Source organism: Colias croceus, chromosome 6, assembly GCF_905220415.1.
Source record: "Colias croceus chromosome 6, ilColCroc2.1".
In the NCBI taxonomy this organism is placed as follows: domain Eukaryota; kingdom Metazoa; phylum Arthropoda; class Insecta; order Lepidoptera; family Pieridae; genus Colias; species Colias croceus.
In genome coordinates, this window is record NC_059542.1 from 12,435,687 (window position 1) to 12,451,799 (window position 16,113).

A 16,113-nucleotide genomic window follows, 5' to 3' on the forward strand; every position below is an offset into this window, starting at 1 on the left:
CCGCAATATGGAGGAAAGAGGTGTTAATACGTTAATATGTGAATTTATTAATATGGCATAAATCATTGCTTCACTCATTTGTACATCTGAATAATTAAAACATTTCAAAGACTCGTTTGAAGTTTCCTCTTGCGATCTTATTTATTTCGATTTTTTATCATAAATTACCATTAAAAACCAACACATACTGTGTACAATGCAATAAATATGTAGGTAATACGAAAAAGAATAACTTAGAACAAGAATTTATTCAATAAATGTATAAGAAACTATTTAAAAATATACTTTTTACTTTGAGAGCAAATTCAAATTATATATTTTATTTGCAAGAATGTATTGGTGTGTGATATATTATCGCTAATACATTCTTGATTCTACCCATTATTTGGGTGTGCAAATATTTAAATGGAGAGCATTATTATATTTGATAATAAAAATAAAAATTCAAAAGCTAATTAAAAATTTACTACATTTTAGTAAAAAAAAAATGAAAAAACATATTACTTCCTTAAAAAATTATGCTCAACTAATAGAAGCATTACAAATATTTATATTATTAACTGAGGCAACATTTTAAATGGATTAGAATAAAAAAAATATTGTTATTCGAGGGATTAAAAAATCAGAGTTGTTTAGGAGTTAATTAAGAAAACCGGTCGATCCTTCCGTGTTCATTAAGGAACACCTCGCACATGATAACAATACGCTATCGAATAACGCATATGATTCCTGCAAGATAAAATAGTCGCTAGTAGCTTGAGATAAACATTATAATTGCGTGGACTATATTCTCGTGTGTGAGTGGAGCTGTGCGATATATTGTACGGTCGCAATGTCGATAATTAAAAGTAATAAATAATGATCGCAAAAAGCACAGTGGTGCAGCGTGGGTGCATTGCTTTGCATTTTTCATTTGTTCATTTGTTGTAGAGATACTAAGTATCACCTTTATTTATCTAAATCCTAATCTTTGATGTACATAATTTTGTATTTACTCGAAACACCAGTTGATTCATTGACTAAACTTATGAATTACAATGTATCTAGCTTTGAAATTTATTGACTTTGCTGTTTGCTTGCTTTTATTAGATCTTAGTTTAAATACAAAGGAACATTTTATAAACTAAGTATAAATGAAGAAATTCTCTGCATGTTGCCTTATACTTATTTCTTTATAATATATATACATATATAAACGACCAAAAAATATATTTTAATAATATTCGCGGACATTTACGATACCTACCTACAAGTGAGAACTAATAAACACTGTTTTTAATTGGCATTATAAAACTAACACATATTTTTTGCTCAAGACCAAACCTACGCCCGATATTCTCAATAATTAAGCTAATAGAATCAATTATCAATTTATTGCCACCGCTCGTATAGTTAAACTTTATATTTATGGAAATAAACTTTATAAAATAATGGTACTGCAGACTTTTATGTAGCATATTTTTCATTTTTTAAAACTAAAAAAAGTAGCAAGACGTTTCAAAATCATGATTATCATGAAATTTTTATTGTGCTAACAAATCAGTGTTAAGAGGTGACACTACGTCCTTTGGCATGTTTGACAGGTGTTTGCGCAAGCCTTCCCTTATGTTTGTGTGTTTGTTCATGCTCAAGATGTGAGAGCGTGTAGCGTGTACCGTGGAGTCGCAAGGTGCAACCCAACGTGACCCGAGGCCCCTGCACCTGTTCTAAAATCCACGCTCCGAGGCTGATTTGTGTATTAAATACCGAAAAAATAAAGTTTCCACGCATTTTAAAATATAATTCGCCGTAATTTTCCAGCAGACTTCATTATTTTTGATTTAATCTCACCTTATTCGTATAGTTTTAAGGAAAAAAAATCCAAAATAGTAATTAATAACTCAAAATACCTTTGTTTTATTATAATAATGATTTTTAAAGGAAAATAATTGTGCTAAAATAGGTAATTAAATTAATTGAATATTAATGTCAAACGTGAAAGATCACGTCTAATGAAGTCTACGCTCCGCCCTTGCCATGCCCAGATCCAAAACCCCGAAAGCTTTCAACTGGAGCTCCAAAATCGCTTCGCTTGCCTCGACAGTAGCGTCTCTGTGGACGATCTAAATAACAGGCTGGTAGAAACTATCCGCGCGGTTGGGTCCCACTTTAAAACCCGTAAAGTAAATCCGCAAAAACTCTCGGACCAAACTCTGAAACTAATGGCAGACCGGCGCTCAATGCCACTGCGCACATCTGAAGATGCTAAGTCATATAGGCAGCTCAATAGACGGATATCTAAATCTCTGCGGCACGACATTCGCTCCTTTAATGCTTCAAGCATTGAGGAAGCGATTAAGCGAAACCAAGGCTCGAAAGTGTTTGCAAGAGATATGTCTATTGGGCAGAGCCAGCTGACGAAGCTGAAGACAGATCGTGGCGTAGTAGTGTCGGCCAAGCCAGAGGTATTAGGAGAGGTCGAGAGGTTCTACCGGCAACTTTACACCTCAGTTGCCAAGCCTGTTTCTAGTCCGGCGAAAGACCCAAGAGCCCGACTAACCCGACATTTCACCGAAGATATCCCGGACATCAGCCTGTACGAGATTAGGATAGCTCTGAAACAGCTTAAGAACAACAAGGCGCCGGGTGAGGACGGAATCACCTCTGAGCTTCTGAGAGCGGGTGGAAAACCAATCCTCAGAATGCTACAGAGGCTATTTAATTCCGCCTTACTCGAGGGCACAACGCCTGAAGCATGGAGCAGGAGTGTGGTTGTTCTGTTCTTCAAAAAGGGAGACAAGACCCTATTGAAGAACTACAGACCGATATCACTCTTGAGCCATGTTTATAAGCTGTTCTCAAGGGTTATCACGAATCGTCTCGAACGCAGGTTAGATGACTTCCAGCCTCCCGAACAAGCCGGTTTCCGTAAAGGCTTTAGCACCATAGACCACATCCACACGCTGCGGCAAATTATACAGAAAACCGGGGAGTATAATTTGCCACTATGCTTAGCGTTTGTGGACTATGAAAAAGCCTTCGATTCGATCGAGACCTGGGCCGTGTTAAGGTCTCTCCAGCGGTGCCGTATTGACTATCGGTACATCGAAGTATTGAGAAGCTTGTACGAACACGCCACCATGTCAGTCCGAGTACAAGATCAGTGTACAAAGGCAATCCCATTGCAGCGCGGTGTAAGACAAGGCGATGTCATCTCGCCCAAACTTTTTACCGCTGCTTTGGAAGATGCCTTCAAACTGTTGGAATGGAAAGGACTTGGCATCAATATTAATGGCGAGTACATCTCTCATCTTCGATTTGCCGATGATATCGTAGTCATGGCAGAATCCATGGAAGACCTTAATGCAATGCTCGATGACCTCTACAGAGTTTCACAACAAGTGGGCCTTAGCATGAACATGGACAAGACGAAAATCATGTCGAATGTCCATGTTGTGCCCACTCCAGTCTCTGTTGGAAACTCTACTCTCGAAGTTGTTGACGAATATGTCTACCTAGGACAAACCGTCCAATTAGGCAGGTCCAACTTCGGGAAGGAGGTCAATCGTCGAATCCGACTCGGATGGGCAGCGTTCGGGAAGTTAAAGAACATCTTTTCGTCCAAAATCCCTCAGTGCCTGAAGACTAAAGTCTTCGAGCAGTGTGTGTTACCAGTGATGACCTACGGAACAGAGACGTGGCCTCTAACCCTGGGCCTTGTGCACAAGCTCAGCGTCGCCCAACGTGCTATGGAAAGGGCTATGCTCGGAGTTTCCCTACGAGATCGAATCAGAAATGAGGAAATCCGTAGGAGAACCGGAGTCACCGACATAGCTCGCCGGATTAGTACGTTGAAGTGGCAATGGGCGGGGCACATAGCCCGTAGAACCGATGGCCGTTGGGGCAGAAAGGTTCTGGAATGGAGGCCACGAACTGGACGACGAAGCGTGGGACGACCTCCCACAAGATGGACGGACGACCTGGTCCGAGTGGCAGGGAGCCGCTGGATGCAGGCCGCCGGTGACCGGTCGTACTGGAAATCCTTGAGGGAGGCCTTTGTCCAGCAGTGGACGTCCCACGGCTGAAACGAACGAACGAACGAACGAGGTAATTAGCAACGTCTAATTCTTAGTTACTTAGGTTTAGATGTTTATCTTTAAATTTGTTTATTGTTGTCTACATAATATTTTAATTTAAAAAAAATTAATTATCAAGGTTAGTGTGTATTTAGCTAAAGTTTAGAATCATGTGGATGTGCGTTCTTGCTAACTAGATACTATCCGTAGGTAATCGCGAGACTACATAATATAACATTAAGTTCTCATAACATGTAGGTAGGTACATACATAAAAAAATAATATAAAATGATTTTACTATTAAACCGATTCGGGAGACTACTTATCTAATATCTAATATTTATATTATAAAGGCGAAAGTTTGTATGGATGTATGGATGTTTATTGTTTGTTACTCTTTCACGTAAAAAATACTGAACCGATTACAATGAAATTTAGCACACATATAGAGGGTAACTTGGATTAACACATAGGATAGTTTTTATCCCGGAAATCCCACGGGAACGGGAACTATGCGGGTTTTCCTTTGCAAACGCGGGCGAAGCCGCGGGCGGAAATTTAGTTTCACTATAACCTACAAGTGCCATACAACAATTACAGTTGCATTTTACCGAAAAATTAATTCAATCAGCCCTCATCTAAACCATTCGACAATAACACAAACAAGTTTTCTATTAACAGAACACGACAGTTTTGCAAACAATACAATATTTTGTGTATCGTAGGCCCAATTAGTTGAATATAAACAATGAACCGCACTCGAGATACGCAGCCTACCTATAACTATATGCTAAATAATAAATATATATGTATATGGATAATAAACTGGATTTAATTACGAGCATTACATCCATATTATAATTTCATTTATTTACATTAATACGTGTTAATTACAAGATTAATGATCAGTTTGTTAAGTGCGAATTCTCAAATACCAGAGATATGTTGCATTAATATTTAAAAATATTCTGTTTAAATTACTTAGGTATATCAATATTTAATGGATGTAGTTTTAAATACATTTGCGATTTACGATTAAACGCATAAACGGATTTGAATGAAATTTTATATACGGAATAGGCCATTTCTTAAAATAATACCTTAGGTAGGTATTATAGGACAGTTTTATGAAAGCCTAGATTCCCGCCCGCGGCTTCGCCCGCATTTTTAAAGGAAAACCCGCATAGTTCCCGTTCCCGTGGGATTTCCGGGATAAAACCTATCCTATGTGTTAGGTAATCCAAGTAACCCTCTATATGTGTGCTAGATTTCATTGTAATCGGTGCAGTAGTATTTGCGTGAAATAGTAACAAACACACACACATCCTCACAAACTTTCGCATTTATAATATTAGTAGGATGACACGGTATTAGGTAAACTATAATAGCGAAATTAAAATCCACTCTTCATAATCCGTCTCATATTACCATTAGGTAAAATATAAATAATGAATATGTAAACGAAAAAAATAACTCATCAATATCACTTTTACCTACACGCTTATACAAAGCTCCAGCAAGATCGCTAAGAAAAATATGTAAATGATTGGGCACCATACGCAATGCCTGAATAATTGACTTTGACTACAACACATAATTAATAATAATAGGTGTCGGAAGTAATAGCAGCTTCTGTGATGCGATGATGACATGCTTTTTATACAGTTGAATCTATTAACATATTAACCCGTAATTTCGAAGTTTAATTTTATTCTGAGATCGACGTTTGAGAAAAAATGTGTATTCGCTGTTCATTTTGTTGCACGTTTAGTCTATACATTTTAATTATGTACGTTGATTAATACTTTACTGTTTGCTTATTTGTTAAGAGCGTATTTGATAAACTTCTATTGAGTTTTTAACTGAAGCAAATTAGTTAAACAAAAATTGCATGGATAAACACAAACATAAAACCTTATTTTCCTTTTGTAAACCAACACCAATTCGAATTATCACCCACTGAAATATATTACGAATAGTAACATTTGACAGAACTCTACACTTGCTCTACACAACTAGGTATATATTTCGAGCATTCTTTACAGTACTGTACCTAGTCATCTTTCTATTGGTCATTTAATATTAAAATATCGATCTTAAAGAACGCTCATGTAACAAGAACATAACACATACAGTAAAGTGCAACCACAAAATAAGATAGGCAAAAGCAATTGAGCTTTAAAACTAGGGATGTAACGCAATTGGCGACGTATAGTTAGGGTCTGAAGCCCATTGTCTAGTCTAGACGCAAATGGCAGGAAGTTGGACAAATCGGCGATCAATCATCATTGCTTGTTGACTTAACGGATATATAGACATACAAATATAATATATTATATATATTTAATGCGTTGTGCGTGTGTCTTAATGGCATTAAGTAAATTCTTGTTTAATAATCTAAATTAAATTTAAAATGACCTTTGAATACCAGGCCAATGTTGATAATTTGTGATGATTATTATCAATGATACTATGCGATTTAAGAGATTAACATTCATCTTATCAAATTTAATTAAATTATAAATCATTGGAACAAATATTTGCACGGAACCCGAAATATTTTCATAGATCTTGAACTCTTTAATAATTATAAGCTTTTAATATGTACATATTACGTATTTATAACCTGCCTCAAAAAAAATGCACCTCATTAATTTATTCTTGCATTACCTACGTCGATAATGGTTACTGAGTACTTATTTCCATTAATAATTAAGATAAAATAATGTTCATTAATATAAAATCACATATAAAATATACAACAATAACAGCAAAGGGTGTAAGATGCGACTCCCGCCGACACCTAGCGGCCATTGATGGAACTACACCCACACATGCGCAGAACACCCGCACATAAGCACATAACTAAATTGTATTACGTACAGTTAGTGCTAAATTGTTAACACGAGAGAATTTGTCTACTGTCTGCAATAGAATAAAGTTAGGGAGTTTTATCACTTTAGTCCTGTTAAATGTCCTCAAAGTTGAGTAGGGAGCTATACAAAAAAAAACTATTTATAAGTATGTTTGTAATTTAAGCTATAGAAAAATATTGACTCTGCACTATTGTGAAAAAAGAAAAGTGCATAAAACTGTAGCCATCAGTAAAACTCTACATCTCTATCTAACATATTAATTGGTACTTGGTATATAGGTATCTACATGCTTTACTCTAGTATTCTTTTAGATAGCAAATAAGCTACAAAATTCTGTAAATTTACAAATTTCGACTTGCTATTATAATACACCTAAGTATGATTCCTTTTCATCGCAATATAATTAAATAAACAAACAAATATACTACAACCCATACAATATCAATGTTGTACCTATGTAATCATTAGATAGGAATGAGATGAATTCGATTTTGTTCCCACGCGTTGGCTCAAGGCAGTGAGAGTGTTTAATAATAACTACTTCATTGTCAGTATTAGTGCTCAATAGATAACTAATTTGACACTAGAATTACCATACAATTAATATTGTTAACCTACAGTTATGTTGGACTGATTTTTACGACCGTTAATCGGAACTAATTTGTTATTAGGTACCTAAGTCTCCTGCTTGCAAGATTGTTCTATTCGATAAGAATTAGTTTAAGGATAATTTATACGGAAATCTAATAATCATTTTATAATGTGCCAAATTCACAGAAAACAAAATACACAATTCTTTGTGAATCCTTAGACACGAATATTAATAAATTTGATTATTTTTACACACGACAAGGACACAATTTAATTGTAATTGCAAATTACTTTAAAAAATTACCTATTTCTTACAGTATCATTTCCGTTAATGTCTGACTGGTTTATGTTCTACCAACCTAATTTTTTCATGAAAAACATAAAAATTAAGTTGTTTTTAAGAAATATCCTTACAAATTTTCAAGGCCACTAAAATGAACGAACCAGCATATTTTATAACTTCATTAAAAACACACAGCTTGAACATAAGGAACTTAAACTAAGATATTTATTTATTTATCTAGAATCTAGATTCTTCTTCTTTAAGAAGTGCCTTGGAACTGTGATAATTCAGAAAAAATCAATTATTTGCTACTGGTTCGAACCATTATATGTTTATAAAAAGGATTTATTGTACTCTTAACAAAAACTTTGAGTTAATGTTATTGAGTTAGAGAGATTATTTCTTAGTTTCGTAATAATTACGATTGATCGATCAAGGCCACGTGCCAGTGACCCATCGGCTCTAATTGAAGACCAATTGACACCAGGACATTGTCTCGTTAGTGACCAGACATGACATCCTTACTAAAATTAAATATAATATAACGAAATCTGTTAGTTTATCACTGGTAAGCAGGTAAATATTAAAACTCTTATTTTGGAAATTATTTCAATAATTTTTATGATCTAGTAATGTATAGAAATATGATGAATTTTAATTTGAAATACAAGTACCTAGGCACCTATTTACGTTTAATCCGTATCTATGACAGAATTTAACAGAATTTAAATTAAATTTTAAATCCACATTTTAATATTTTAAGGAAACATCTCCTCCAACAATTAATATACTTCTTCACTAAAGACGCATAATGAAAACAATACCATCATTACTCTCATATCCAAAAACTGTACCAGTAACGTAGCACTCGACCGTCGCTAAATAAATCATATATATTCACATGTACTTATGAAAATTTCAGACTTTTTCTACTTCCTCCAGTCTAGACAGATTGAATTAACATTTTTTACATCACGCACGTTGCTTGCGAACAAATACACTTTGTTGTTTGTAGATATAACACGGTAGTTCAGTCAAAATAAAACTATCATAATGCATCATAGAGGTAAAGGGATTTTTTTATTTGTGGGTATACCTAAGTTATTGGATCAATTTACGATGGAAACATACTATACGAAATATGTAGGTTGAGTTCCCTAAAAAGTTACAAAATTATCAATACCTATAGTTTTGAAAAGAAAATAATAATGAATATAGAGTCCTTTCTTTTACTTTTTGCGACACAAATAATGTAAAAATGTGATATTTTTTTTTTTTTGAATATTCAACGCGTTAATTTTTCGTACTTTCATACTAATATAATTAGTTTTAACAAAATGTAACATAATTTAATACATGTCTCTAACCGTTAACCTTATCATGTGAAGCCCGTATCGAAAGAGCCTTGAAGTTACGTCTTATTATTTATTTAATCGAAAGAAAACATTTATACATCTTTGTATTGGCTAGGTTTTATATTACGTAATGTACCTACTACACATTTCCTGTTATAGAAAATTATTTAAATAATTCATAGGAAGTAGATAAATAACAATAGATATTTAATTAAAATAAACGCTATTTTTGAAATAATAAGTTTGTTTGATTTCGATGTATTCATAGTAAACACTGCTTTCAGTATAAAAACTTTTAAATGTTTAATATTCGTTTATTAAAACATCCAATTCCAGTGAGCTTGGTCTCTGTAACTTAGGCAATTGTACATAATAAGGAGATCTATCTATATTGGTCGTAACTACATTTTTATTTTCAAATACTAAAGCGGATTGAAAACTTATTTATAATTAATCAGTAATATACTATTCATTTAATGAGAATTCGAATGAATTTCGATTACTCTTTTGCAAATTAATTAATAATAATAATAAATATTTTATTTTATACATTTTCCTCTACTGTACCAAAGGTTGTCTGGAAGAAATCGCTCTAAAGCGATAAGACCGCCATTTGTACTTAGTTTAAGCTATATTTAAGTGTCTGTATTTCTTTTTTATTCTCTTTAAGTGCAATAAAGAATTAATAAATAAATAATAAATAAATATTTCAGGACAATATTCACACACGGCACGGTCTGATCCAATAGGTACCTACTAAGCTTTCGCTGGTGTTATGGAAACCAGATGGCTGATAAACATACATATATAATTTTAAATAATTAAATAGATAATTAACACCCAGACACAGATCAAACAAAATTAAGAAAAAAATGTTGTTTCTAATGATGAGCCTACCGATGTAATAGATTGCTATTTATAATTTAGCTTTGTAATAATCTCTTATTTTGTATCTAGTATTTTAAATACGTTATAAATTATCAAAACTGTAAATAGTAAAACATGGTCAAGGCATTTCACATAGATCTAAGTGGTCCTAAACTCATCGAATCTTGCATTTTAAAGATAAAATAAACTTATTAACACCTTTAAATCTACATTAAGCTACATATCAAAAGTCACCAACTAGAAACAATAATTTTATACCATTTTTGTAGTGTGTAACGAACTTGCGTCCTATGTCAACTATAATTGTGCCAAAGGAAATAATAAAGTGACTAGGCATTTAATAGCAATAAAACTGTACATAGGAACACAATATACCTACACAAGGTCCGGTATAATGAAGGCATATAGGCAACATTAGTAGCAGGCTGTTATTACACGCAGTTAGTTATAGTTCCTATGTCACTGAGTGCTTAGCGCTAACTGCCTAAGTGCTTATCAGCACGCCATCCTACGCGACAAAACAAATTCGCTTTTATTGTCTACGTCTCAAAGATTATAGTCCCCTGCATGTCTGTTATCAAACAAATGGCATAGGCTGTATCGCTGAAATTAGTTTATTATTGTTATTCGCGCTGCAAACGGAAGTCGGTTATACAATATAAATTTTATCTAGTTTTTTTATTAAAAATAGTAACGTACATGATGAAAAATTTAAATGTTTTCCGGCGCTGAATTGTTTAACAATAACAAACATATTAATACCAAAGAATGTTTAAAAACCGATAAGGAGTTGAAAAGAACTCTTTATTTATAAGTATGCAATTTACTTATGTATTCTAATAATAATTAGATGGGCACCTACACCTGTTTCACAGATAGTCTATTTTGAGTTGTAATGTTTTGTTCAGTTATAAAACATCCCAATTTATTAAAATGCAGTGTTATAAATAAGTCATCGATTTGAAATTAACTAAAACGTTTTAAACACAATTTTACCTTGAAGTGTTATTTCCAAATATTACCTAAAGCTACGATTAAAAACCACTTAAAGCCAGTTTAAGTAACAAACATCGAAAGTGCTTCCTTATAGTCCTTCCTTAGTCACACATCGATAGAATTCATACGAGAATGTCACTAAATGATTTTAAATATATTTGTAACAAGGTGGTAATTTATTTTACGACACAAAAATATTTTAAATTAATTCATAAAAAAATTGCAAATAATAGATAATTTGAATATTTGGGTATAGATTAAACGTTTTGTAAACTACCTTTCTTAAATATTAGCTAACCAAAATATTGGTGTATTAGTTTAGAAGCCTAAAAGCAAATTAGTTTATTTTTAACATGGAATAAACAAAGCATTAATAGAGTAAATATTTCTTTTTATTCTGACGCAAGTATTGGTGGGTAAATAATTTGAAATAGGGACATATTATGCGTAATATCTATGTGTCGTGGATAAATTATTAAATTGGACAAATCTTGCATAAGTAGGTAGGTATATTATGTGTGTTTTGTATATAACGCCTTCTACGCATTATATACCTATGACAATCCTTCAGACATTTATAAGGGTATTTAATTTAAAACTACGGTCACATTTCATTAATGAAGTGTAGTACCATAGTAGATATAACTAACATGTAAATAAATGAAAACTGGTAAAATGTCTATAAATAGAAGTGCCTACAGTTTAATTACTAAAACTAATTCTAGGGACTGCAAAACATTCTACTTATTTTTATATTGTTAACTTCTTTCCTTTATATATGTGCTTTCTTCTAAATGTGCTTATAAATATTGTCTCGGATCTTCAATATGAAGTAACTTATGCCCTACCTTTAACAAGTTTTCAGAGTTATGTTTATTTGCTATAATATAGAAAACTCTAATAATAATTACCCGAGGAAATACGCATAAAACTTGAATATATGTACGATTTGTACACGACATTAGTGCGAAGGAATACGCGTGAAGGCCGCAGTATTATTAGACACCCACTGTACTATCTGGAACCTTGAACAAGCAGCCACTATCGACCATTTAGTGTCATTAACACTACACAAAGAATATTTTTTTGTACGCAATTAATAGTGTCATTTAGACAAAAATACACTCATAACTATCGTTTACCTCAGAATATTTTTAAATATGGTTTTTCTACGTTATCAGAATCCTACTAATATTATAAATGTGAAAGTTTGTGAGGATGTGTGTGTGTGTTTGTTACTCTTTCACGCAAATTCTACTGAACCGATTACAATGAAATTTAGCACACATATAAAGGGTAAATTGGATTAACACATAGGATAGGTTTTATCCCGGAAATCCCACGGGAACGGTAAGTATGCAAAAGCGGAATTTTTCTATGTAAACGCGGGCGAAGCCGCGGTCAGAGAGCAAATAAAATATAATTTAATATTATATTGTATAATAATAAGCGTAATTCAAACAAACGATTATCGTTTTTACTGAAACTACAATAAAGAGTTTATTAAGACTTGACTCGGATCGAAAAAAACCACAAGGCTAAAGATTTTTAGATTACAATACACGTAATGAATCCACTAATTCAGGTTGTGTTCGCTTATTTATAATTATCATTATCGCTCTACGAAAATAATTTACTGTTTTCAATGTTTTATTGGTAAGTTTTAGGTTAATCTCGCCCGGCTTAGAACAGGTGGAAAGGGATATATCAAACAATATTTTATACTATCTGTCTACCAACGTTTTCGGGTCAGACAATCTTCCTGGTTCAGTATGAAAAAAAACTATCTAAATCAATATTTAGTAAAATTACGACCATTCAGTTTCAAAATTTAAATAATTTACTCGTATAGGTATTGTAAAGTCAATGGATTGATTTGATTGTCGCACAAAATGCGGTGGCTGTGGAAATATTTAAGCAGAAGTACGGCGACGGGAAATTTTAAGCTTCACGCATTATAAATCAAAATCAGACTTCGTCAAAACGAGACGACAAACTGCGGTCTTATTTAACACATTTTATATTACATTAACAAAAATGTAACGTTTCAGACCATTATGTTAATTGTACAATTATTTTGATAATATAGCCATTTTTAGTGCAAACCTAATCATAAACACGTTTCCATGCAATATTAAACAGCAATTTCTTCTAGACAAAATACTTAAAAGTTTGTTGACGATTACTTATCGAATTATTTATAGGCCAATAAATAGTGATTGCAAAAGAATTAACATTACAGACTGGAATAGTTTAAATGAAGCCGATAGCGACAAAGCTATTTACCACCTTTTTCGTGTTTTTCAATAGATATCTTTAATTTTAATGTTTTACACTGAACATGATTATCGTGTTTGTTAAATTTGCACCAAATTGGTTTCGGTGCAGAGACGTACCTATGCTTTATTTCTATAAGAGTATCAGAAGTTCAAAATGAATTTTATGTCATTTTTTTTTAAATAAACTCCTTTCTATCATATTTATATTGAAATATAAATGATGTTGATTAATAAGTTTTCCAAAGCTAAATGCCCGTTGAAGTCTTATGAACGTCTGACGCATCCTTAACAAATATTCATATTAAACCAATATAAATATTAATGATATTCTAATTTCTTTAAACAATAATCATACGCTTTTGCATCTTTCTTATTTAATTGAACGTATCGTGACGTTTTTTTACTATTTAAGTATCATTTTTGGATATACTAGGTATCATAATTAAGTTACACCCAAAATTACATGAAAGTTAAACGAGCAGCGACTTTTTATAAATTACTTTTGTAGAAATAATAATCAACTATAACAATATGACTTCTTTAGCTCTAGATAAATCTTCCACTCCAGAAAAATAGATCAACAAATACTCTATTCGATGTCCATGTTAACAAATACACCGTTTTAAAACTAAAATTCTTACCGCAATAATAATACCGTGGCATAAAAAATGATCCCCTTGATAAAAAACTAGTTGCGCCCCGCGGTGTCACTTATACAAGGTGCTCAGTTTATTACAATAAAATATAACCTCTAACGCGCTGGGATAACGCATCTTATCTCTTAATGAAGAGAAAATATTGTTCAAATACTATCCAAATTTTAAACAAGAATTCGAGAGATCAAAAGGGTAAAGTTCATTAAGAAACACGATGAGTTTACCAAAGTTTTAAGGCAAAATGTTTCGCATGACGTAGCTACAACAAATAAATTAGGTTTTTATAAAAATAGCGCTGTGATTTGTGTCGACTGAGCCCGCTATGCAAATGTGCACGCAAACTGTACCTAAACAATGATACCGATACTTTTTGTTTCAAATTCACTTGTTGTATGACATTCTGTTGGATACATTTTAACTGAAGGTAATTGCTCATCCCTAAATATACCTACCTATCTAGATTTTATTTAACTCCTCTGTATTGTATTTTCTAGTTTTGAAGTGAATTTTTATCTACATACGCTGTTCAAAACAATCATACCAAATAAATTGTGACCGAATTACGTTGTAAATCCATAAAGTTATTAAAATAGCGTAGACCTTGAATTAAAACGGCAAATAAAAATCTCATATTGTTTTAAAGTTAAAACTGTACTTTTATAGAGTAACGTTAAACTCTATAGTTTAATTTATGTTATTCAAAATAAGTATACTGTTACCTACTAAAACACAATTTCTGTTACTAAATATTTTATAATCATTATTATAAATCTAAGAAAAAACGAACAAAGCTTTATTTAAAGTACCTATAAATGATGATAGCTCTACAAAAAATATTGATTTAATATTGAGTAACGCACGAAAACCAACGCAATTAGTGTTAAAATCATTGTCAAGCACCAATTTGTAAACCGTAAACACCCTGATAAACAATATAGACAAATATTAGTGCGTATAAACTACAGAATGAAGATGGCATTCATTACAAGGTGGACGGGTTGGAGCGTGGAAAGTTACCGACAAGTGTTCCCAATTCTTGGATTAGGTCAACGTGAAATATTACTCTCGGGTGCCGAGAAAAAACATCAGATCCATGTCTTCTATAGATATTAATGTTAGATTAATGACCATACTTTAAAAGTAGAAAATATGTGAAACTTCGTCCAAAGCAGTAGGTACCTAAGCACGCAACGCGCTTTATTCAATATAATTATAATACTTTCATCATTTAGTTTGTGTACTTTAAACGTAAACGATACTAAATTATAATGTGTTTATTTGCATTTAGATAACTATTCATTTAATTAAAATATCTACACTTTTGTGTATTCTATTTATATATTTTATTAATTAATAACGCAACAATGTCCCGTTGTATAAAAAGTTAAGCATGAATAATTGAAAAAGAACAAAAAATCAAGTATTTTTATGCATAATTAGTCCAGCGTTAACATTTCGATCCGTTTCTATAAGTCAAACAAGAGTTACGTATCTATATATTAATATTTATGATTTTATAAGTAATGCAGACGCCGCGGTAACCACACATACAATTACAGTTATTATTTTAACGGAATTTATTCAATTATAACTAAACTTGGTCATAAACGCGCGATTATACGGTAATGTATCTTTAATTTACATTAAACATCACAAAATAGCGTCAAAATTTAATGTTAAATAGTGTATTAGTGTAAGTACTGTAGCTCGAGTTACCGGTCGGTTCGTATCATTTACACTTAAGCTGCATAATTTCTAATTATGAAAATAACAATATTAAATCGAGCTCACGCAAGTGTAGGCTTCATTAACTGATACGCTAGCCCTTGAACTGAATTTAGTATCAACCCCATCATCAGAGTACCCGTTAAACAAAAAATATCAATAAGAGACATTAATGTTCTACTAGCTGTAACTCCCTTATCGGCTCGCACAGTTCAGTTTCACCTCCAACGCTCGACTAGGCCCGCGGAATGCCATTTTGTCCATGACCACGTCACGTGATGTTTTTGTCACTAACATAAGTTATGTTCCTTCGCGCGAACCATTTAACTGTAGCCGCTTTTTATAGAGCTATTGACAGGTGAAACTAAGAGCCAGCCGAGCCGAACTAGCTCCGAACTGATTGACGCGC